This window comes from Saccopteryx bilineata, chromosome 4, assembly GCF_036850765.1.
Source record: "Saccopteryx bilineata isolate mSacBil1 chromosome 4, mSacBil1_pri_phased_curated, whole genome shotgun sequence".
Classification (NCBI taxonomy): Eukaryota; Metazoa; Chordata; class Mammalia; order Chiroptera; family Emballonuridae; genus Saccopteryx; species Saccopteryx bilineata.
Window position 1 is genome coordinate 163,266,900 of NC_089493.1, and position 22,725 is coordinate 163,289,624.

Below are 22,725 nucleotides of genomic sequence, written 5' to 3' on the forward strand. Positions count from 1 at the left end.
TCCAAAGTGGGTAAGAAGGCCATATGAAGATGGAGGAAGAAAATGGAGTTATCCTGTCACAAGACAAGAAACATCAAGAGCCACAGAACCCCCAGAAGGAGCATGGCCCTTCCCACACCTTGACTTTAGACTTCTGGCCTCTTCATCTGTGAGAAAACAACTTCTTGTTGTTTTGGAGTTATATTTATAGTAATCCAACATGGTAGCCCTAGAAAACTAACGGAATGTCTAAACTACAATATCCAATTCTCAAAGAAAAGAAAAAAATTATATAGCAGCAGGTACCATAGAAAAATGTCCCAAGGAAATCTGATAAAGTATCTTAACAGATAGGAGCAATAAAATGCAAAAAAGAAGTTAAATAAAAGGCTTGACACCAACAACACAATGCGTAGACTTCCGAAATAATTCAGTATTCCAAAAGCATGATTTTATTATAAATCAAAACAGCAAAATAATTTCAAATATAAGTGACAGCTGCCTAGCATGGTGGTACAAACAATAAATAAAAAATCTTTACATCACATACATTACCAAGAATGATAAAAGTAATGAAATTCAATACCCTTTATTGAGAAAGCGGGCTGATGAGTACATTCAAGAAAGTGAATGTATCAGCTTTCATATATCAGCTATCAACCTGAATCCTGCTAAGGCTCAATGTATTTTGTACTCCATTCAATTCCATTATACATATATACAGGGTAGGACACATACAATAATTAATAAATATTAATACAAGAATAAACTTGACCATGGCCGGTTGGCTCAGTGGTAGAGCGCTGGCCCGGCATGTGGAAATCCCGGGTTCTGTTCCTGGTCAGGGCACACAGGAGAAGCGCCCATCTGCTTCTCCACCCTTCCCCCTCTCCTTCCTCTCTGCCTGTCTCTTCCCCTCCCGCAGCCAAGGCTCCATTGGAGCACAGTTGGCCCGAGCGCTGAGGACGGCTCCATGGCCTCTGCCTCAGGCGTTAGAATGGCTCTGACCACAATGGAGCAACGCTCCACAAGGGCAGAGCATCACCTCCTGGTGGGCATGCCGGGTGGATCCTGATCAGGCGCATGCAGGAGTCTGTTTGACTGCCTCCCCGCTTCTAACTTTGAAAAAATTAAAAAAAAAAAACATTAAAAAAAAAATAAACTGTTTCATATACTCACAACTGTAAACCTTCTTTTGCCCCACCCCATATGAATGACAACAACACACCTTTCTTATTAGCAAAGAAACTAAGTTTTAAATACCTAATAAAATTAGTAAGGGGCTTTTTAAAAAGGGTAGAACACCAACATCAATACTATAGATAAGAGCAGACAGAATTAACTAAGCTCTGACAATATGCCAGGACTATTTCAAGGACTTTAAATGTATTAACTCATTTAATCCTTACAACAATCCTATGAAAATAGATAGATATTCTCAATATATCCATTTCATTAATGAGAAAACTAAAAAGCATTGAGAACCTGTATAGGTGATAGAAATGTTCTCTGTCACGATTGTGGTAGTGGAGGTTACTGTGCTTATTGAACTGAATGAACATTTTTAATTGGTGAATGCTACTATATATAAATTATACTTCAATAAAGCTAAAAAAAGAAAAAGAAAACACACAATAAAGCATTGCATCATTTTAATAGATTAACTAGTTATTTTATTTTTTTAAGTGAGCGGAGGGGAGATAGACTACTTGCATGCACCCTGACCAGGATCCATCCATCCAGCAACCCCCATCTAGGGCCGATGCTGAGACCAACCCAGCCACTGACTACAAGAGGGGAAGAGAGAAAGAAGGAGGAGGGGGAGGAGAAGAGAAGCAGTTGGTCACTTTTGAAGTGTGTCCTGACTGGGGATTGAACCTGGGACTTTCACACACTGGACCTATCTATTGAGTAAACCAGCCAGGGCCTGATAAACTATTTAATATCAAACTATTTTTATTATACAACGTGACATTTAAAAATATATACTTTTCCATCCCCAAACAAAAAAAAATTTTTTTTTTCCAGAGACAGAGAGAGTCAGAGAGAGAGATAGACAGGGACAGACATACAGGAACAAAGAGATGAGAAGCATCAATCATTAGTATTTCGTTGTGCATTGCAACACCTTAGTTGTTCATTGATTGCTTTATCATGTGCCTTGACCACAGGCCTTCAGCAGACCGAGTAACCCCTTGCTCGAGCCGGCGACCTTGGGCTCAAGCTGGTGAGCTTTTGCTCAAACCAGATGAGCCCACGCTCAGGCTGGCAACCTCAGGGTCTCGAATCTGGGTCCTCTATATCCCAGTCTGACGCTCTATCCACTGCGCCACCGCCTGGTCAGGCCTCAAACAAAAAATTTAAGATTTTTTTCTTTTTTAGCAAGGGAGAGAGAGACAGTGACAGACAGGGATGGATAGGAAGGGAGAGAAATGAGAAGCATCAACTTATAGTTGTGGCACCTTAGTTATACATTGATTGCTTTCTCGTATGTGCCCTGATGGGGAGGGTGCCCTCCACCCAAGCCAGTGACCTTGGGCTCAAGCCAGAGACCACGGGATAATGTCTATGCCAGGGGTCCCCAAACTGCGGCCCCCTGAGGCCATTTATCCGGCCCCCGCCGCACTTTTGGAAGGGTACCTCTTTCATTGGTCGTCAGTGAGAGGAGCATAGTTCCCATTGAAATATTGGTCAGTTTGTTGATTTAAATTTACTTGTTCTTTATTTTAAATATTGTATTTGTTCCCGTTTTGTTTTTTTACTTTAAAATAAGATATGTGCAGTGTGCATAGGAATTTGTTCAGTTTTTTTTATAGTTCAGCCCTCCAACGGTCTGAGAGACAGTGAACTGGCCCCCTGTGTAAAAAGTTTGGGGACCCCTGGTCTATGCCTTAATGGGGGGAAAGGCCCTCCAGCCAAGCCAATGACCTCTTGTTCAAGCCAGAGACCATGGAATAATGTCTATGATCCCACGCTCAAGTCGCAACCCTGTGCTCAAGCTGGTGTGCTCACGCTTAAGCCAGTGACCTCAGGATTTTGAACCTGGGTCCTTAGCTTCCCAGGCCAACGTTCTATCCACTGTGCCACTGCCTGGTCAGGCAAAGATTTCTTTTAACCATAGCCGTAGCCAGATAGCTCAGTTGTTTCGAGTGTTGTCCCAGTACACAAAGGTTGCAGGTTCAAATCCTGGTCAGGGCATGTAAGGAACAGTTCAATGTTTCTGTCTCTCTCCCTTCCTCTCTTTCTAAAATCAAAAAGAAAATTTAAAAAGTAAAAACACAATTCTTATAACCATATTTCAAGAACCAATCCTGTTTGGTCCTTCTGTACTATTTAGCACATATAGAAATTACTATGCAATTTTTTGTATAGCATAACTAAGAAAAACAGAATAAAATTACACTGAAGACATTATAAATTTTAGACATCAGTTTAGACTTTTAAAGCAAACAATTTAACAAAACACTGTAACAGTAAGAAGATTAAATCTGCAATATACTAATAAAAGTTTTAGCATTTTACACATAAGGCAACCTGTGGTAAGAGCAGTATTTGCCAAGAAAAATTACCATTTTAATGTGAAAAGGTTCTACCTTCAAACACAACAGAAATAAACAAGAAAAGCTGCCTTTATCCAAAATGCTTCTGACAAAATAGGATGCAATTTACATAGAGAAGTTTAAAAGAGCTACTTCAAAATTGCTAACATCTCCACTACCAAAAAATTCCTATCACTAGTATAAAAAGAGAAAAATCAACAGGCAGCTGGGTCTCAATAAAGATGGTAAACTGGAAATAGAGACTTAAGTTTGTATACTACTACCGTGTCTAAGTCAGTGTACCAAAGCTTAAGGAAAATAAATTCACCCCTGGCTCCATACATTCAGCTTTTCATTAGGGATATCTGACCAATTCATCCAAGTAAAGGAAAAGGCACCTCTTTCACTCTAACTGAAGAAGGATGGTACTACAAAAGTTGCCAGTATGAATCAGTGGTTCCTTCCTAGCCTGAGAAACTGACAAGGCATTAATTTGTCTGAGATCCTTAGCAGCACACCAAGCAAATAGGCTGAACACATCTCAACAGCACATAAAGGTATCTGTCAAGTGTTCAGAGATGCTATTGGATCGGGAAAACAGTCATTTAAATCTATTAGATTCATACCGATTTATAATTTATCAAAGTATAACTAAATTCATTAGTAGAAAGTTTTTAAAGACTCTAATACTCAAAAATTTAGGAATATCTTTGCCTTAAAAGTATGATTTCTTGCAACAATTATCCCTAAGCCTGAGGATTTTTTTCATCTGTGCACACTTGTTCAACACACTACTTGAGGGAACAAGCCTACTCCATGGTGATTCCACAAAATTATGACAAACAATAGAATCAAGCATATTTTATAGGACTGCACGTTCCATATTGTGGTACTAGATACAGCACATATTTTTCAGACTGCAACTCACTACATTTAAAACATTTAACCTCGAGACAGCTCATTATTCCTCTCTTATTCAAAGTTATCAGGCAAAAAATGTTGACCCCTAGAGATAAATCTATTGGTAAATAGCCTGCCTAATTTTGACAAACTCTCAGAAAGGGTTTCATGGCTGTAGTCAATTATTTTATAACTTCCAACCATGATTTCAAGCTACTGAAATCAAGACAAAAGTAATAAAGCCAGAGGGAGATAAAATCCCGTGATGAAGTCCCCTCATCTGTTCTCACCAATCTCCTCAATACTAAAATCTAACCTGAATTCTCCCACACAAAATTCCTGAATTTTTTTCTATTGCCAAGAGCCCTGGACTCCAAATTTCTTGATCAGAAAAAAACTTATGGGCACTGCCCTCATATACAGTGTGTCCGTAAAGTCATGGTGCACTTGTGACCGATCACAGGAAAGCAACAAAAGATGATAGAAATGTGAAATCTGCACCAAATAAAAGGAAAACTCTCCCAGTTTCATACCTATTCAGTGCAGTTCGATGTGAGCTCATGCACAGATTTTTTAGGGCTCCTCAGGTAGCTATCCCGTATAGCCTCTACAGACTCGTCACTGACTGATGGCCTACCAGAATGGGGTTTCTCCACCAAACTGCCGGTTTCCTTCAACTGCTTATCCCACCGAGTAATGTTATTCCTATGTGGTGGCACTTTGTTATAAACGCGCCGACATTCCCATTGCACTTTGGTCACGGATTCGAATTTAGTGAGCCACAGAACACACTGAACTTTCCTCTGTACCATCCACATCTTGACTGGCACGGCCGTGGGCTGCTTTGCTGTATACACGGTGTTACGTCATCATCTGCGCATGCACACATGCTGCCATATCATCCTGCAGAAACTGGGAGGGTTTTCCTTTTATTTGGTGCAGATTTCACATTTCTATTGTCTTTTGTTGCTTTCCTGTGACCGGTCAAAAGTGCACCATGACTTTACGGACACACTGTATGTATGTATACTTCTAAAGTAGAGTAGTGAACAATATACTAGCATATATGCACATTACACACAAATATTTTAAAATTAAAAATAAACATACATTTTACTACACACACACAATAGATCATCTATCTGCCCATCCAAAATGCCAGAACCTCACTCTGACACGCCTAACCCAGAGCACTGGTTCTCCAACTTCATCTGGGATGGGGAGGGATTTATTCAAAGTAGGTTTGCAAAGTTGTGAGTATGCAAAACAGTTTATTCTTGTATTATTATTTATTGTATTATTTTCCATAAGAACTATAAACCTATCTTTGCCCACCCTGCATTTTTTCTAGTGTATATTTTATTTTTTGTGTATATATTGTATAATACTTATCTTTTTTTGAGAGAAAGAGAGAGAGAGAGAGGTGGGAAGAAAGAGAGAGGGGGAGGGGGAGAGTGAGTGAGAGAGGCATCAACCCGTATTCTACTTAGTTGTATATCCACTGATTGGATATATACGTGCCCTGACCAGGGTTCCAAATGGCAACCTCAGGTCAAACTGGAGCTCCCAGGATCCAGCCAGCACCCCTGGGATCAAGCCAGTGACCTCGGTGCTCCAAGACTATGCTCCATCTACACCACCATTCAGGGCCTTATCTCTTTCTTCTAAAACTGTTTTCAGAGAGATGTCTGTCATGACACTATTACTGCCCATTTCAGGACCAAAAAAATAGGAAAAGTTGTTTACTTATTCTTAAAATAGTTATTTATGCTTTTCTGTAATAAGCTGCTGTTCTATACTACTGAAAAAGGTAAAAAAAAATCAAAAATCACTCATTGATACTGAGGTGCTTAATATAGGGGGGGCAAGGGAAAATGCTCTGTGATCCTAATTTGAAGCCATGGCCAGATGGCACAGTGGATAGTGTCAGCCGGGTGTACGGACATCCCAGGTTCGATTCCCATTCAGGGCATACATAAGTGACTGTCTGCTTCTCTTTCCTTCCCTCTCCCCCTTTTCTCTCTCTTCCACTCTCACAGCCAGAAGCTCAACTGGTTCCAGGGGCTGAGGATAGCTCCACTGAAAATAGCAAGAAAAAAGAAAGAGAAAGAGAGAGAGGAAAGAGAAGAGAAAGCTGCCCTGGCCAGTTAGCTCAGTCAGTTAGAGCAGTGGTCCCCAACCTTTTTTGGGCCATGGACCGCTTTAATGTCAGAAAATATTTTCACGGATCGGCCTTTAGGATGGGATGGATAAATGTATCATGTGACCAAGACAAGTGTTAAGAGTGAGTCTTAGACGGATGTAACAGAGGGAATTTTTTAAAAATAAAACATCATTTAGACTTAAATATAAATAAAACAGAAATAATTTAAGTTATTTATTCTTTCTCTGCGGACTGGTACCAAATGGTCCACGGACCGGTACCAGTCCACAGCCCGGGGGTTGGGGACCACTGAGTTAGAGCATGTTGGAAACATGAAGGTTGTGGGTTCAATCCCCGGTCAGGACACTTACCAGAAGCAACCAATGAAGCACAACTAAGTGCAACAAATGAATGCTTCTCTTTCTTGTTCTCTTCCCCTGACTCTCTAAAATCAATCAACAAAAAAAGAAAACCGTAAATCAGAGAAAATATATTTAAAGCAGCTAAAAATATGTGGACCTGCCTGACCTGTGGTGCGCAGTGGATGAAGCATTGATCTGGATGGAATGCTGAGGTCACCGGTTTGAAACCCTGGGCTTGCCCAGTCTAGGCACATATGGGAGTTGATGCTTCCTGCTCCTCCACCTGTTCTATCTTTTTCCTTTCTCTCTCTCTAATAACAATGAATAATCTTAAAAAAAAAAAACTTTAAAAAAATATACTATGTGGACCTGCACAATTCAAACCCATGTTGTTCAAGGATCAGCTGTACTCCTAGGTATCCAAGAGACTCAAAAGTAGGGACTCGGCCCTGGCCGGTTGGCTCAGTGGTACAGCGTCAGCCTGGCGTGCAGGAGTCCCGGGTTCGATTCCCAGCCAGGGCACACAAGAGAAGTGCCCATCTGCTTCTCCACCCCTCCCCCTCTCCTTCCTCCTTCTCTCTCTCTCTTCCCCTCCCACAGCCAAGGCTCTACTGGAGTAAAGTTGGCCCAGGCGCTGAGGATGGCTCTGTGGCTTCTGCCTCAGGCACTAGAATGGCTCTGGTTGCAGCAGAGTGACACCGCAGATGGGCAGAGCATCGCCCCCTGGTGGGCGTGCCTGGTGGATCCCGGTCGGGTGCATGCGGGAGTCTGTCTGACTGCCTCCCCGTTTCCAGCTTCAGAAAAATACAATACAAAAAAAAAAAAAAAAGTAGGGACTCAAGAATATACTTGCACGCTCGTGTTCAGAGCAGCATTACTTTTGGTTTCAGAAAAGCCAAAAGTGGTAACAATCCAAATATCCATAAACAGATGAATGAATAAACATATTATTTAGCCTTAAAAAGGAAACAAGTTGGCCTGACCAGGCGGTGGCACAGTGGATAGAGCGTTGGACTGGGATGCAGAAGACCCAGGTTTAAGACCCCGAGGTTGCCAGCTTGAGCGAGGGCTCATCTGGTTTGAGCAAAAGCTCACCAGCTTGAGCCCAAGGTCGCTGGCTCCAGCAAGGGGTTACTTGGTCTGCTGAAGGCCCGCGTTCAAGGCACCTATGAGAAGGCAATCAATGAACAATTAAGATGTTGCAATGCACAACGAAAAACTAATGATTGATGCTTATCTCTCTGTTTCCGTCTATCCCTCTCTCTGACTCGCTGTAAAAAAAAAAAAAAAAAAAAGGAAGCAAGTTCTGATACACACTACAACATGGAAGAACCTTGAAAACATGCTCAATAAAATAAGATTCAAAAGGACAAATATTTTGATTCTACTTAAAATGAGGTACCCAGAACAGACAAACTACAGACAGAAAGTTGAACAGAGATTACCAGGGACTGAAGGGAAGAGGGAATGAGGAATTATTCTCTACAGAGTTTCTGTTTAGGATAATGAAAAAGTTCTGGTTAAGTGATAATGGTTGCACAACGATGTGAATGTACTTAATGTCACTGAATTGCACACTTAAAAATGGTTAAAATGGGCCTGACCTGTGGTGGCGCAGTGGATAAAGGGCCAACCTGGAATGCTGAGGTCCCCACCCCGGTTTGCCTGGTTAAGGCACAAGTGGAAAGCAACTACCAGTTGATGCTTCCGACTCCTCCCTTTTCTCTCTCTTCTCTCTAAAATCCATAAATAAAATCTTTGGAAAAAATGGTTAAAATGGTAACTTTTACGTAATGTATAGTTAAAATTATTTTCAAAGTCCCAGTATAGCAATTTATATTATTTCCCCAATACTAAAGTTAGCATACAATAAGGGGGAAGTCATGAAGACTGAGATTATTCATAAATGATAATAAAAGTAGTTGTTATTTTATTGGTGGAGAAAAACAGATTAGCCATTTTCTGTCCTAAAACAATAGTATTCTAGTTAAAAATATATATATTTACTTCACCCAGTGAAGAATTTTATGACACTGTGATATGACTTTCCACATCTTTCCAAAAATTTAAATTGTGTCACAGATCCCTAACTGGTGACATAATTAAATTGGAGAAAATACTGCCCCAGTTTTAAAAGCAGCACAGATTAAGAAAGTATGTAAGGGGCTCCCGATGGATATAGGAAGAATTACCACTTCATCTAATTCCATTCAACAAGTACTTACTAAATACACAATACCTGTGAAAAACCCAGGCCAACAAGTATCCCAAGGTTACAAAAAGTAAAGTTGACGATAAAAGAAGGCCCACATTAACCCAGAAAGTCAATAATTCAAAACTATCCTTTAATGGCAGCCTTTTTAAAAGTAAGTGCATCTCAGTTATTTATTGTTCGCTTCAGCAATACTGTGCTTCCAGTTGCCATTTTTAGATTATCAGCAACTTGAAATTAAGGTAAATTTCCCATACTTTAGATACTTTTTTTTCACTAATTAGATGGCATAACGGGGAACTAAATAAAATTCTGCAACTGCCTTTCTAAAAGTCAACTTGATTTTTAACTGATTACAAACAAAAAAAGTTTACTAATTTCCCACTGGGCAAGTGCGCCAACCCATTCAATTTCCTATAACCTTATCTCGGAAACCAGGCGCCCCATCTGAAACTTAATGCTGTACCCTCTGGCCTGACCTACACAGAGTGCATTCTAAACAAGTCCCCGTAGCACCAACAGCCCAATTTCGGCTATATCCTTTGAGCGATTTAAGGAAGTCAGCAACCACTCATCTCACGTGGTCTATAAAAGGGGCGCACTTGAGCCCGAAATAAACCACACTCCTTTTTTTTCTGCATCAACTTCACTGCCCAGCATAAAGGAAGTGGGCAGAGATGGCGCAGGGCCCGTGTGCAGGGAGGCTAGCAAACAAGCGTGGGTTACGGCGCCTTCTACTTTGGAGGAACTAGAAGGCACACCCGCTCACGCGTACTGCAGGGGCTGCAAAATCGAACTACCACACCCCCACACAGCTCGGGGTACGGCTTCACTCCCTCTCGCTCGAGGAGCCAAAGGGCCCTCTCCACGAAATGCCCCACCTGCAGGGCACTGCCCAGGAACCCCAGCACCCCGACGTGCAACGCCCTTGAGCCCCGCGCGGGTGGGACATGGCGCTGGTGGGCGGCAGAGGGGGGAAGCCGCGGCCACCAGCGACCCGCGCATGCGCAGGTACGGGTACCCGCCCGTTCGCCTACCGTTGGAACCGCGACGTCCCGTTCCCCGGCCGCAGCCGCTTCTTCGGGACCCGCGGCGACGGCAAGAAAATGAGAGCTGAGGCCTCGAGTGGCTCCGCGGCCGGCAAGCCTTTTCCTAAGGAGGCTGCTGACGAGAGGCTGAAGCGATGGCTGAGGCACAGGGCCAGCCCGATAAGCGACCCCCGAAAGCTCCCGGTGGTGGTGGCAGTGGAGACGCGGGAGAGAGGGGGCGGGAACGGCGACGGAGACAGCAGCTGAGGCGCAGAGCCTCCCTAACGGCGAGCGGGAAAGGGCGGAGGGCGGAGGACAGGCAGGGGCCGGGCCGGACGTGACGTGCGTGGGAGGGGGCGGGACAAGCGGGGGCGGGGCGAGTGAGAGGCGGGGGCGGGCCGTCTACCTGGAGTCGGCGGGCTTCGGGAACGCAGTGCTTCTCTCAGATTTGGGCTGTAGGTTAGGGTTCGAGAAGCCGGGCGCTGGCCTGAGGGTCCTCAGTCTGGGGAGGTAGGAAAGAAGATAAAGGGCACTAGGGAGAGGATGTAGGAGGTATAAAGGACCAAGTCGGAAGACCGAGGTCGCTCTTGGTCTCTGCAGAGGGTCGTGCCCCCCTGCAGAGGCCAGAATACCTGGGTTCCCTTGTGGAGATTAGGAGCGCGGAGACTTTAACAGACACCGCAGGGCAGACCGAGGCGGTGACTCACGTTCCTATTGCCAGCGATGGGGTTTAGATTGTGCCCGTCCCCCGCCCTCTTCCTCTAAGGACATGACCTAGACTCCAAAGAAAGTATAGATGCCTCTGGTGCCGAGAGAGTCTGGGAATATGGAAGTCGATAGGCAACATGCTCACAGGGAGCTTTCTCTACTAAACCAGAGTTTGAGAAGCAGAGATAAAAGGAGGAAGAGAGAAATGAGGCACTCCCTGAGCCTGGGGAGTCTGTACTTGATTGCATAGCCACCTAGACCGACCCTGCAGCTCCCGCAGGCTCACAAAGGTTTGTATATTCACCAGTGTCTGCTTTGCTTCAGTCTGTTACCAGCTTTGAGATGATCCATTGAGTAGAACCCAGTGTTCTGCCTTGGACTCCTTGGCAGTGGGCAGATCACACCTGTACAAAGAATTCTGATGTCTGAAAAATACAAACCACCACGATTTGGCCTGACCAGGTGGTGATGTAGTGAATAGAGCGTGGGCCTGGGATGCAGAAGACCTAGGTTCGAAACCCCGAGGTTGCTGGTATGAGTGTGGGCTCACCAGCTTGAATGTGGGGTTGCTGGCTTGAGCGTGGGATCATAGACACGACCACATAGTCACTGGTTTGAGCCCAAAGGTCGCTGGCTTGAAGCCCAAGGTCATTGGCTTGAGCAAGGGGTTACTGGCACAGCTGTGTGCCACCTCCTAAGGCACAGATGAGAAAGCAATCAATGAACAACTAAAATACCACAAAGAATTGATGCTTCTCATCTTTCTCCCTTCCTGTCTGTCCCTATCTGTCCCTCTCTGTGTCTCTCTCGCTAAAAAGAAAAAAAAACACCACCACAATTCACTTGTACCCTTACCTGCCTAGCTGGAAGTCAGTAAACTAGATGTAAACCAAGAACCCTCATAAAACTTGGAACACGATTTTTAAAAAAAGTCACCCTATGAGATGATCTGTAAATGTGTTACAGAGGCCAAGTGGCTCCCAAATTGCATCAGAGAGAGTAACCTAAGTGTCATATGACCAGTTAATGCTGTCATAAAAAGAGGGTGGGGTTCATAAGGAGTCTAGAACCAGCAGAAACTGAATAAGAATGTATTGTGAGGCCCTGGCAGGTTGGCTCAGCAGTAGAGCGTCAGCCCAGCATGTGGAAGTCCCGGGTTGGATTCCCAGCCAGGGCACACAGTAGAAGCACCCATCTGTTTCTCCACCCTTTCCCCTCTCCTTCCTCACTTATCTCTTCCCCTCCCACAGCCAAGGCTCCATTGGAGCAAAGTTGGCCCCGAGCGCTGAGGATGGCTCCATGGCCTCCACCTCAGGCGTTAGAATGGCTCCAGACTGCAGCAGAGCAAGGCCCCAGATGGGCAATGCATTGCCCCATGGTGGGCATGCTGGGTGAATCCCAGTTGGGGGCATGCAAGACCCTGACTGCTGCCCCACTTCTAACTTTGGAAAAATATGCACACACGTGCATACACACACACACACACAAAAGTATTGTGAGCTCCCACTCTCTCCAGGTGAGAGGTTACTAACCACCAGGAGAGAGGTTAATGATTCTAATGACCAGGACCAGTACCCATTATCAGGACAGTTAAAAACTTAATTCAGATTCAATCACTCAGTCAACAAACAGTTATTTAATGTTTACTATGTTTTAGTTTTTTGGGTTACATCAGCAAGTAAGATTCCTACCTTTTTTGAGTTTATATCTACCATACTTAAATTCTGAACATTCATTAAGAACATACAAAGGCCCTACTGTGATTCCAAACTTATCAAGTAGCCCTCCCATCACTCAAGGGGTCTCAGTAAATCAGCACACCCAGTAAGAAACAATTGTCCAAGGCACATGACTGATTCTAGTTATACTAGCTATACAGTCTTTCTCAATTAATAACAGCCTCTGTCCACTGGGTGGAATTATAGAGTTATTTTATCCAAATTAATTTCTCAGAGTCTGCCCTGGCCGGATAGTGCAGTAGGTTAGAGTGTCTTCCCAATACGCAAAGGTTTTTGGTTTGATCCCTGGTCAAGGCACATACAGGAAAAAAATCAATGTTTCTCTCTGTGTCTCTCCCCCTTCCTCTCTCTAAAAAATAAATAATAAAAACAATTCAACTTCTCAGAGCCTGATAAAGTTTGAGTGAAGTGAAATGTAAGTTTTTGAAGTTGCCAAACTGAGGATCAGACAGACCCTGGTTTCATAAAAGCCCAATCAGGATGTAACCTATGCAGTCAACCTTGCATCTCTCTTTAGACATCTTAAATGAAAGTTTTACCTGTAATTACATGCTTGAAAAATGGACAAAATGATTGCTTCTAAAGCCTAATCATAATCTAGTAAAAATCACGAGAATAAATTGTTAGAGTTAAAAATCTGGCCCTGGCCGGTTGGCTCAGTGGTAGAGCGTCGGCCTGGCGTGCAGAAGTCCCAGGTATTCCCGGCCAGGGCACACAGGAGAAGCGCCCATCTGCCTCTCCACCCCTCCCCCTCTCCTTCCTCTCTGTCTCTCTCTTCCCCTCCCGCAGCCAAGGCTCCATTGGAGCAAAGATGGCCCGGGCGCTGGGGATGGCTCCTTGGCCTCTGCCCCAGGCGCTAGAGTGGCTCTGGTCGCAACAGAGCGACGCCCCTGGTGGGCAGAGCTTCGCCCCCTGGTGGGCGTGCCGGGTGGATCCCAGTTGGGCACATGCAGGAATCTGTCTGACTCTCTCTCCCGGTTTCCAGCTTCAGAAAAATACAAAAGAAAAAAAAATCCTCCTGAACCTGCTCCACCTTTGTAACATAGGCTCTTGTTGACATAAGTGATTGTAATAAGTACAGTGTGTGTCCGTAAAGTCATGGTGCACTTGTGACCGATCACAGGAAAGCAACAAAAGATGATAGAAATGTGAAATCTGCACCAAATAAAAATAAAACTCTCCCAGTTTCATATCTATTCAGTGCAGTTCGATGTGGGCTCTCGCACAGATTTTTTAGGGCTCCTTAGGTAGCTATCCCATATAGCCTCTACAGATTTGTCACTGACTGATGGCCTACCAGAATGGGGTTTCTCCACCAAACTGCCGGTTTCCTTCAACTGCTTATCCCACCGAGTAATGTTATTCCTATGTGGTGGCGCTTCGTTATAAACGTGCCGATATTCACATTGCACTTTGGTCACGAATTCGAATTTAGCGAGCCACAGAACACACTGAACTTTCCTCTGTACCGTCCACATCTTGACTGGCATGGCCGTGGGCTGCTCCGCTGTCTACATGGTGTTACGTCATCATCTGCGCATGAACACATGCTGCCACATCATCCTACAGAAACTGGGAGGGTTTTCCTTTTATTTGGTGCAGATTTCACATTTCTATCGTCTTTTGTTGCTTTCCTGTGACTGGTCAAAAGTGCACCATGACTTTACGGACTCACTGTACTTTACTCTGAGTCTGAAGCTCATGACTGTAAGTTCCCAGAGGACAGGGCTCCCTTGCACTTACGTACCTTACGCCCAAGGTATGGGCTCTCAAAAAACAAATGAACTGATTTAATGACAGCTGTGGCCAATGTCTTGGTTGGTTGGAGCATTGTCTGGGAGCACAGAGGTTGCCAGTTCAATTCCCCAATCAGGGCACATACAGGAACAGCTCAATGTTTCTGTCTCTCTCTCCCTGTTTCTCTCAAAAAAATAATAATGACTATTTTCCTCTCTAAAATTCAAGAACTTGTCCTTGGAATATATCCTTTCCAGATCCTACTTTATAATAGGTAACCACTATGTTCAACATACTGTTTTCAATTTTTAAAACAAGACAAAATACCTTGTGCCTGACCATTGGTGGTGCAGTGGGATAAAGCATTGACCTGGAACACCAAGGTCGCTGGTTCAAAACCCTGGGCTTGCCTGGTCAAGGCACATATGGGAGTTGATGCTTCCTGCTCCTTCCTTCCTCTCTCCTCTCTAAACTGAATGAATTAAAAAAAATTTTTTTTAATCCTGTCATAAAAAAATGACAAAACACCTTTGTTGTTATCTTTTGCCATCTCTTAAACCTGTGCCGTGGGAATAGATCTGATTCAGATAGGTTCCATCAGTTCTGTGGTCCCTCTTAGAATAGGAAGTCCTGTGGTCATTGAGTCACAAAGAGTGAACCTTTTCCCTCTTCTCCAGCTAAGGACACTAGTTCACTCCTTGCTGTGAAGGGGCATCATGCTTGGTCTTTCTAGCACTCTGCCAGCTTGCCAGCCAAATTCAAAGGGAGGAGGAGAGAGGAAGGGAAAGGGAAACAAAAAAGTTGTGGGGTTTTGTTTTTTTTTTTTTTACTTATTGATTTTAGAGAGAAAGGGGGAGAGAGAGAGAGAGATTTGTTGTTCCACTTATTTATGCATTCACTGGTAGATTCTCGTATGTGCCCTGATTGGGGATCAAACCTGCAGCCTTGGCATGTCAGCAACCTGAGCTACCTGGCCAGGGCCAGGAAAGTTCTTAACTTTTACTTCTATGTGATGGTTTAACACTCTGGGCCTGGTAGATGTTTAAAGTTGCCTTTTTTTCTAATCGATGCTTTTATGGTTATTTCAGAAAACACCATCCCCATTCTGCAGTGCTTTCCCCTCCATAGCTCCACTGATCTGAGCAAGAGCACTCTATTTTGGCAGTATTTACTTCCTCTTTCAACACCTAAGAATCTGATGGACCACCTGCAACTTCTTGTCTGTTGAGACCTGTTTTTCTCTGTAAAGGGCCTGTCAGGTAGGATCTAAGATAAACTGTCTCATTGGCCTGTTTGCAAGGTTGCATACTCCATACCCTAGGGCAGTGATCGGCAAACTCATTAGTCAGCAGAGCCAAGTATCAACGGTACAATGATTGAAATTTCTTTTGAGAGCCAAATTTTTTAAACTTAAACTATATAGGTAGGTACATTCCTCATCGAGGTAGCACCCACACGTGGTGTTTTGTGGAAGAGCCACACTCAAGGGGCCAAAGAGCAGTTTGCCAACCAGGGCCCTAGGGAGTGTTGTTCACTTCGTCCTTGTTGGTGATGCATATATTTATTTTGACAGTTTTCCAGGAGGTGGCAGTAAAGTGTTTTGGCCAAACTAAATTAGTGTGACTATTTTCCAATAGAGAGAAGTGAAGTTTCTGGACAAAACATTTTTCTAATGGTGCTGTTTAGGCTATTGGCTCCTTATAGTCCACATGAAGGTCACACACTTCTTGCCCAAACTGACTTGTGAGTATAGGCCAGTTCCAGCACAGCTTCAGTATTCCTATGCTGCTGAAACAGCTGCTGGTCCTTCTGTCCTCTGTACTTCCCTGACAGGAGTAGACACAGGTCCACTGTGCCCCTCCAAAGGCAAGAGACACATCTCAAGTACCTGAGTAGTTCCATCTTAGGTCCCTCTCAGCTTAACGTAAAAGGCAAGCAAGCATCTGAGGTAAGAATCAATCAGAGCATATCAGCAACAGTCTCCAAAAACTACTCAACAATTTTCCCTTGACCTTTTGTAACTTGCTGTGAAAATTTAGACTTATCTACCTGATTTTGTCTAAATCCTTTCATTTCTATGGGAAGTCCATTTCAGAACTCACTTTAGTGAGGTTTGGAGGGGCGGAGCATTTAAAATATCTTGGTGCTCCAGTTAAAATAATAGTTCTCAACTGAGGATGACTTTTTTTTAGGTCATGGCTGGAGACACTTAGTTGTCAAAACTGGGAAGGTACTATTAGCATCTTGTGGGTAGAGGTCAAGGATGCTGCTAATCATCCTACAATGCATAGGGCAGCCTTCCCCACAATAAAGAATTGTCTGGCTAAAAATGTAACTTCGATTTAACATCTTTTTTTATTGATTTTAATTTATTGTGTTTACATAGATTCAAGTATACCACCGAATGCATCCCCCAACCCCATGTTCCCCTCAACATCCTCCTTGCCCCCCTCTCCCCATTGCCCTCCCCCCTTCCCTTCAGGATTTGCTTTTCTGCTCTCTATAACACTGTTATATGTATATAATTTCACCAATCTCTTTATCTTCCTTGATTCCATGCTCTCATCCCCTTTCCCTCTGTCCACTTTCCTCTGGTCCCTTTGATCCCGCCTCTGCCTCTATTCCGTTCCTCAGTTCACATTGTTCATTGGATTCCTCAAATGAGTGAGGTCATATGATATTTTTCTCTTTGCCTGGCTTATTTCACTTAACATAATAGTTTCCAGGTCCATCTATGTTGTTGCAAAAAGTGAGATTTCCTTCTTTTTCATGGCCCCATAGTATTCCATTGTGTATATGTACCACAGCTTTTTAATCCACTCGTCCACTGACAGACACTTGGGCTGTTTCCAGATCTTGGCTATTGTAAACAATGCTGCCATAAACATGGGGGTGCATTTCTTCTTTTGAATCAGTGATGTGGTGTTCTTAGGATATATTCCTAAGAGTGGGATGGCTGGGTCAAAGGCAGTTCGATTTTTAATTTCTTGAGGAATCTCCATACTGTTTTCCACAGTGGCTGCACCAGTCTGCATTCCCACCAGCAGTGCAGGAGGGTTCCCTTTTCTCTACATCCTTGCCAGCACTAATTCTGTGTTGGTTTGTTAATGAGCGCCATTCTGACTGGTGTGAGGTGGTATCTCATTGTGGTTTTAATTTGCATTTCTCTAATGATTAGTGATGTTGAGCATTTTTTCATATGCCTATTGGCCATCTGTATATCTTCTTTGGAGAAGTGTCTCGATTTAACATCTTGTAACAAAATGGAATTTCTACACTTGGTAGTCACTATGAGAACACCTCAAAATTACATCACTTTTTCTTTTTTTCCTACAGATACAGATAGAAGTCATGTTTTAATATATAACTAGTGTCAAAAACAGCATTTCAGATAGCTATTTGGCCAGGATGAGAAGTGACTGGTATGATCTAAGACTTCCTCTAGAGGTGAAGCCTTCCAGGAAAATGATTACTTGAGATGAGATTTTTATAGCCCAGGGAAAATCCATTTTACCCAACTTATCTGAGCAGAAGCTTTATGCCTTTCAGAAGTAAAGTCATAAGTCAAATCACCATGGAAGGAATATTCACTGCCTCTCCCCAACCATGTCCTAGATGCCAGAGAGGACTGCAGTATGCCTGCCTCCCCAGAGTAACCAGTGTCACTGGGATGAGACTTGAAGTCAGGGAGTAGTTCTGTCTCTGTAGTTACTTTACAACTAGTACCCTTATTATTTAACTAGAAAGCCCGGTGGTCATACAAAATGACCGCTGTTCTAGATATTATAAATTGTAATTAAAATGATTTGTGCAAAGGTGTCTGCTAATTCAAACTGAATTACCCAGGGCAGGCGGCAAGGACGCCCCTTTGCTTAGTGCCCCACGGGGTTTCCCCCTTCTACTTGCTTAATTGCTTAAAGTAGAGTGCAATGAAGGAAACCACTGGCGGTACATTTCTTAAGAGCCACCACTAGCTCAATAAATAAAGGTGATTTAAATATGTTTTAATCCTTTTTGTGTTTCGGTCAGCATTATTCTGTCGTTTTTTTTGCATTTCTCTCCTGCCTTTGTTCAAGGGACTCATTTTGTCGAGACAGGCTTTTTTTGTCTTGCATCTGAGGCAAGCCTTGTTTCTCTATGCTCATCAGTCTCATTTTGCCGAGAAAGATGCATTTGCTCTGCGACTGAAGCAAGCCTTGTCTTTCTCTGCTCAGTGGTTTCTTTTTGTTGAGAAAGCCATTTTTGTGCAGCTTTAGCTCCTTTTCTCTCCTCTTCAGTGCTGTATTTTCTAGGAGGCATTCTTAAAAGAAATTGCATTAAGACGTAGTTTTTATGTAAAACAGATGATTGCCAATGCAAACAAATGTTCACCTTCCCCCTGACACGCTCAATTTGCATTCAGCCGTGGCAACTTCACCCCATTGGCTAGTACAGTTACGCAAGCAACCAATAAGCTATCGGCGACAAACAGACACTTAAGCCGCATATAATAAAGAAGAGAATGCAAAGTGATTTCTCCCCCCTCCACACCCAAACATAGATTAGTTTGATTGAATGCAGCTTTTCCAGACTTAGTAGAATGTTAAGCCTTTGTCTTGTGCCATCAGTAGGAAGCTTTCATTATTCAAATACCCTCCTCACCCTTACTGATCTCATCTCTGACCAAGGCTATTTGAGTACTAGCATTTAGATTAACTTTTACTCAGTCAAGGCTGGTATTATCTTTTTTAATACAATGTTCATAAGAAACGAGCCACACCCCCTAGCCAGGTAGCTCAATTGTTTCCAGCATCCTTCCAGTATGTCCTAGTTGCAGGTTTGATCCCAGATGAGGGCACTTGCAGGAATCAACTAATGAATGAATGGGTAGGACAACAAATTGATGTTTTTCTCTCAAGTAAGTAAATAAATTTTTTTTAAAAAAAGAAAGAGCCTGACCTGTGGTGGTGCAGTGGATGAAGCATTGTCCTGGAATGCTGAGATTGCTGGTTCGAAACCCTGGGCTTGCCTAGTAAAGGCACATACACAAAGCAGCTACCAGCTGATGCTTCCCGCTTCTTCCCCCTGCCTTTCTATCTCTCTCTTTCTTCTCTCTAAATTCAATAAATCTTTTATTTTCTTTTTGTTTTTATTTTTGAGAGGGGAGTAGATGGACAGACAGACAGGAAGGGAGAGAGATGAGAAGTATCAACTCATAGTTGCGGCCTTAGTTGTTCATTGATTGTTTTTGCATATGTGCCTTGACGGGGGGACTTCAGGCAAGCCAGTGACCCCTTGTTCAAGCCAGCAGTCTTAGGCTTCAAGCCAGCAACCTTTGGGATCAAGCCAGTGACCACGGGGTCATGTCTAGGATCCCACACTCAAGCTAGTACTTCACGCTCCAGCTGGTGAACCTGCGCTTAAGCTGGAGACTTCAATGTTTCAAACCTGGGTCCTTAGCCTCCCAGGCTGACACTCTATCCACTGTGCCACTGCCTGGTCAGGCAATAAATAAAATCTTTAAAAAAATGAAAGAAACAAACCACAGTCGCCAGCAAGAGCCAAAAAGATATATCCCGACACCATGGATTGGGTCACCGACTGCTCCACAACTTGTAGAGAGTCGTGGGTCCTCAGAGCCTGTTTAGTGCAGGAGCTCGGGCTGCAGCCAGCTCCACGGCTGCGAACTAGACCTTCTGGAATGGATGGACTCTTCCCAAGCAACTTGACTAATTTGCAGCAGCTGGACAATGTTCCTCATTAACATCTATCTGTCAGCGTAATCATCACATCATCTCACTCTGGTGGCAGGGACTCAGCTCTGAACCCTGTATAGAAAAAGCACCTGGATCCCAGATTTTCAATGGCTTCGAGACAATCAGAAGTGCCTGCTCTTGAGCCTAGTGCTAAAGCCTGCCAGACTTACATGCCTCTGCTGTGAGGAAACAGGGACACTGGAAGGTAGGCTTCCCCCTCGCTCCTCTAAGGGAGGGTTCAGTCTCTTCCAGCCCTGCTCCAGCCACTTATGACCTAACCTTGCCCAGAATGCTGGGGTTCACCACTGAAGGCTGAAGGTGCCCAGGGCCGTCGGCCCCATCTACGACACTGTGGACAAGCCTAGGGTATTTCCTCCAAGAAGCAGGTAAACTGATCTCATTTGCACAAGGGCCACTTAACTATGTCTTGCCTGAATAGTCAGGTTTTTTATTCTTCCCTCAAAGATCTCTGTTGTGGGTGTTGATAGTCCCATTTTCTGCTGCTTTGTTTAATATATAGTGTTTCCTTTATTCCTCCTACCTCAATGCCCCACTCATATTTCAGGCTGGGACCTACTCCTAATTTAGAGCTCTCTTTTGCCCTTTTGCCAACTTCTATTATGAATCTACCTTTGTCACCCAGCTTAGTGTATCCCAAGGTTCTCTTTACCAAGCCACAGTCGAGAACTCCATGGAAAAGCAACCTGGTCTCATCTCTCCAGGCAGAGGAGAACAGAAGCTCTATCTCCACTCATGCTGCAGATGGCTTTTCCAGTCTACCTGAATCATTACCAGCTAGAAGCAGCAGTCACTGGGACTTGGACGTGAGCTGCAAAGTATAGAATTATGACAACAATTCCAGTGCCATGTGGACTTTTCCAGGATGTGGACTTTTCCTGGACTCCTGCTCCTTGTGACAGCTCCTAACAGACTGAACTGGGGTTGGGTTGCATTTTTCAGGGATTTGGCATGGTGTTGGAGCCAACTTGGACTTGGTGAACAGGTTAAGGACACTACTCTTTTTGGATTCTTGCTGTATTGGCCAAGAGTTTGCTTAAAGGCTTTACTCACTGTAAAAAAAAAAAAGAATAGAAGACTAGATAAAGAATATGTGGCACATATACACCATGGTATACTATTCAGTCATTAAAAATGATGACATCGGATCACTTAAAACAAAATGGTGGGATCTTGATAACATTATACGGAGTGAAATAAGTAAATCAGAAAAAAACAAGAACTGCGGGATTCCATACATTGGTGGGACATAAAAACGAGACTAAGAGACATGGACAAGAGTATGGTGGTTACCGGGGGCGGGGGGAGGGAAGGAGGGAGAGGGGGAGGGGGAGGGGCACAAAGAAAACTAGATAGAAGGTGAGGGAGGACAATCTCTCTTTGGGTGATGGGTATGCAACAGAATTGAATGACAAGATAACCTGGACATGTTTTCTTTGAATATATGTACCCTGATTTATTGATGTCACCCCATTAAAATAAAAATTTATTTATAAAAAAAAAAGATATATCCCATCCCCATCAATTCTATAAAACAGACACAACAAACATTCAATACTTACAAATGTTGGACATAGAATAAAAACACTGAACTTGTAATAATAATAATGACTTGTAATAAGAACCTGCATTTGCATCCCAGCCCTGTCACTTACTAGTCATGTGACTCTGGTCAAGGTACTGAACCTAAATGCACCTTAGAGTCCATATTAGTTTAAAAGGAAAAATAACACAAAAATAAATTGGTATGCCATATTCTACCATTTTTTTTCACTGCTTCTATACTCTTTCAGAGGCTTAAAGAAGTCTGGAAATATTTTGCAACCACATCTGGGATTTTATTGCCAGTGATGAGGCCCCATGTGGAAAACATTCTTGGCAGAATTTCCTAAATATCTATTTATTTTTATTTTTATTTCTATTTTTTGGTTTTTAGAGAGAAAGGGAGAGAGAGAAAGAGAAAGAAACATCAGTTTGTTATTCCACTTATTTATGTATTCATTGGTTTATTCTTGTATGTGCCCTGACAGAGATCAAACCTGCAGTTTTGGAATATTGGGACAATGCTCTAACCAGCTGAGTTACCCGGCCAAGACCCTGTCCACTTATTTTTAAATGATAACAAAGAACCACCAAGAACCCCCAAATTCTTGGTGCTATTTTTAAGATCTTCTGAACCTCATGAATTACAACAAATGTAAGCACACCTCACCTTAATTAGAAGCATATTTACACTGCCCACTTCTAGCATAAGACATAACTGTAGCCCTGGCCCAGTAGTTAAGTTGGTAGAGTGTTGTCCTGATATGCCAAGGGTTGATCCCAGTCAGGGCATGTACAAGGGTCAACCAGTGAATGCATGAATAAGTGGAGTAATAAATCAATGTTTCTCTCTCTCCCTTTCTTTCTATCAATAAATTTAAAAATAAATAATTTCTTTTTAGAAAGATACAAGTGTAGATAAGGGTTGGAAAGTAGATGCTATTATTTTTGTGCGAAGGGCAGGGGGAAAGAGAGGACTCTGACTCCCACTGAGCAGTAAAATGCTATCAAATTCAATCAGCCTGAGTAATTAATGTTCATTTCCTTGAAGTACTTAATCTCTACTGGGAAAAATGGGCTAAA

The 22,725-nt window shown here is 43.3% G+C and overlaps 1 protein-coding gene across 6 annotated transcripts in view; it reads right to left on the reverse strand.

The window, feature by feature from the left end:
* Positions 1-22,725, reverse strand: part of FAM13B (family with sequence similarity 13 member B) — a 108,632-nt gene that overhangs the window by 81,233 nt on the left and 4,674 nt on the right. For 5 of the 6 annotated variants that reach the window (XM_066272561.1, XM_066272560.1, XM_066272558.1 and 2 more), the window contains exon 1: positions 10,173-10,469. The exons of the other annotated variant lie outside the window; for it this stretch is intronic. The gene's annotated coding sequence lies outside the window, so the exon portion shown is untranslated. Of the gene's footprint in view, positions 1-10,172; positions 10,470-22,725 lie in introns of those variants that run through there. 6 annotated transcript variants of the gene reach the window in all.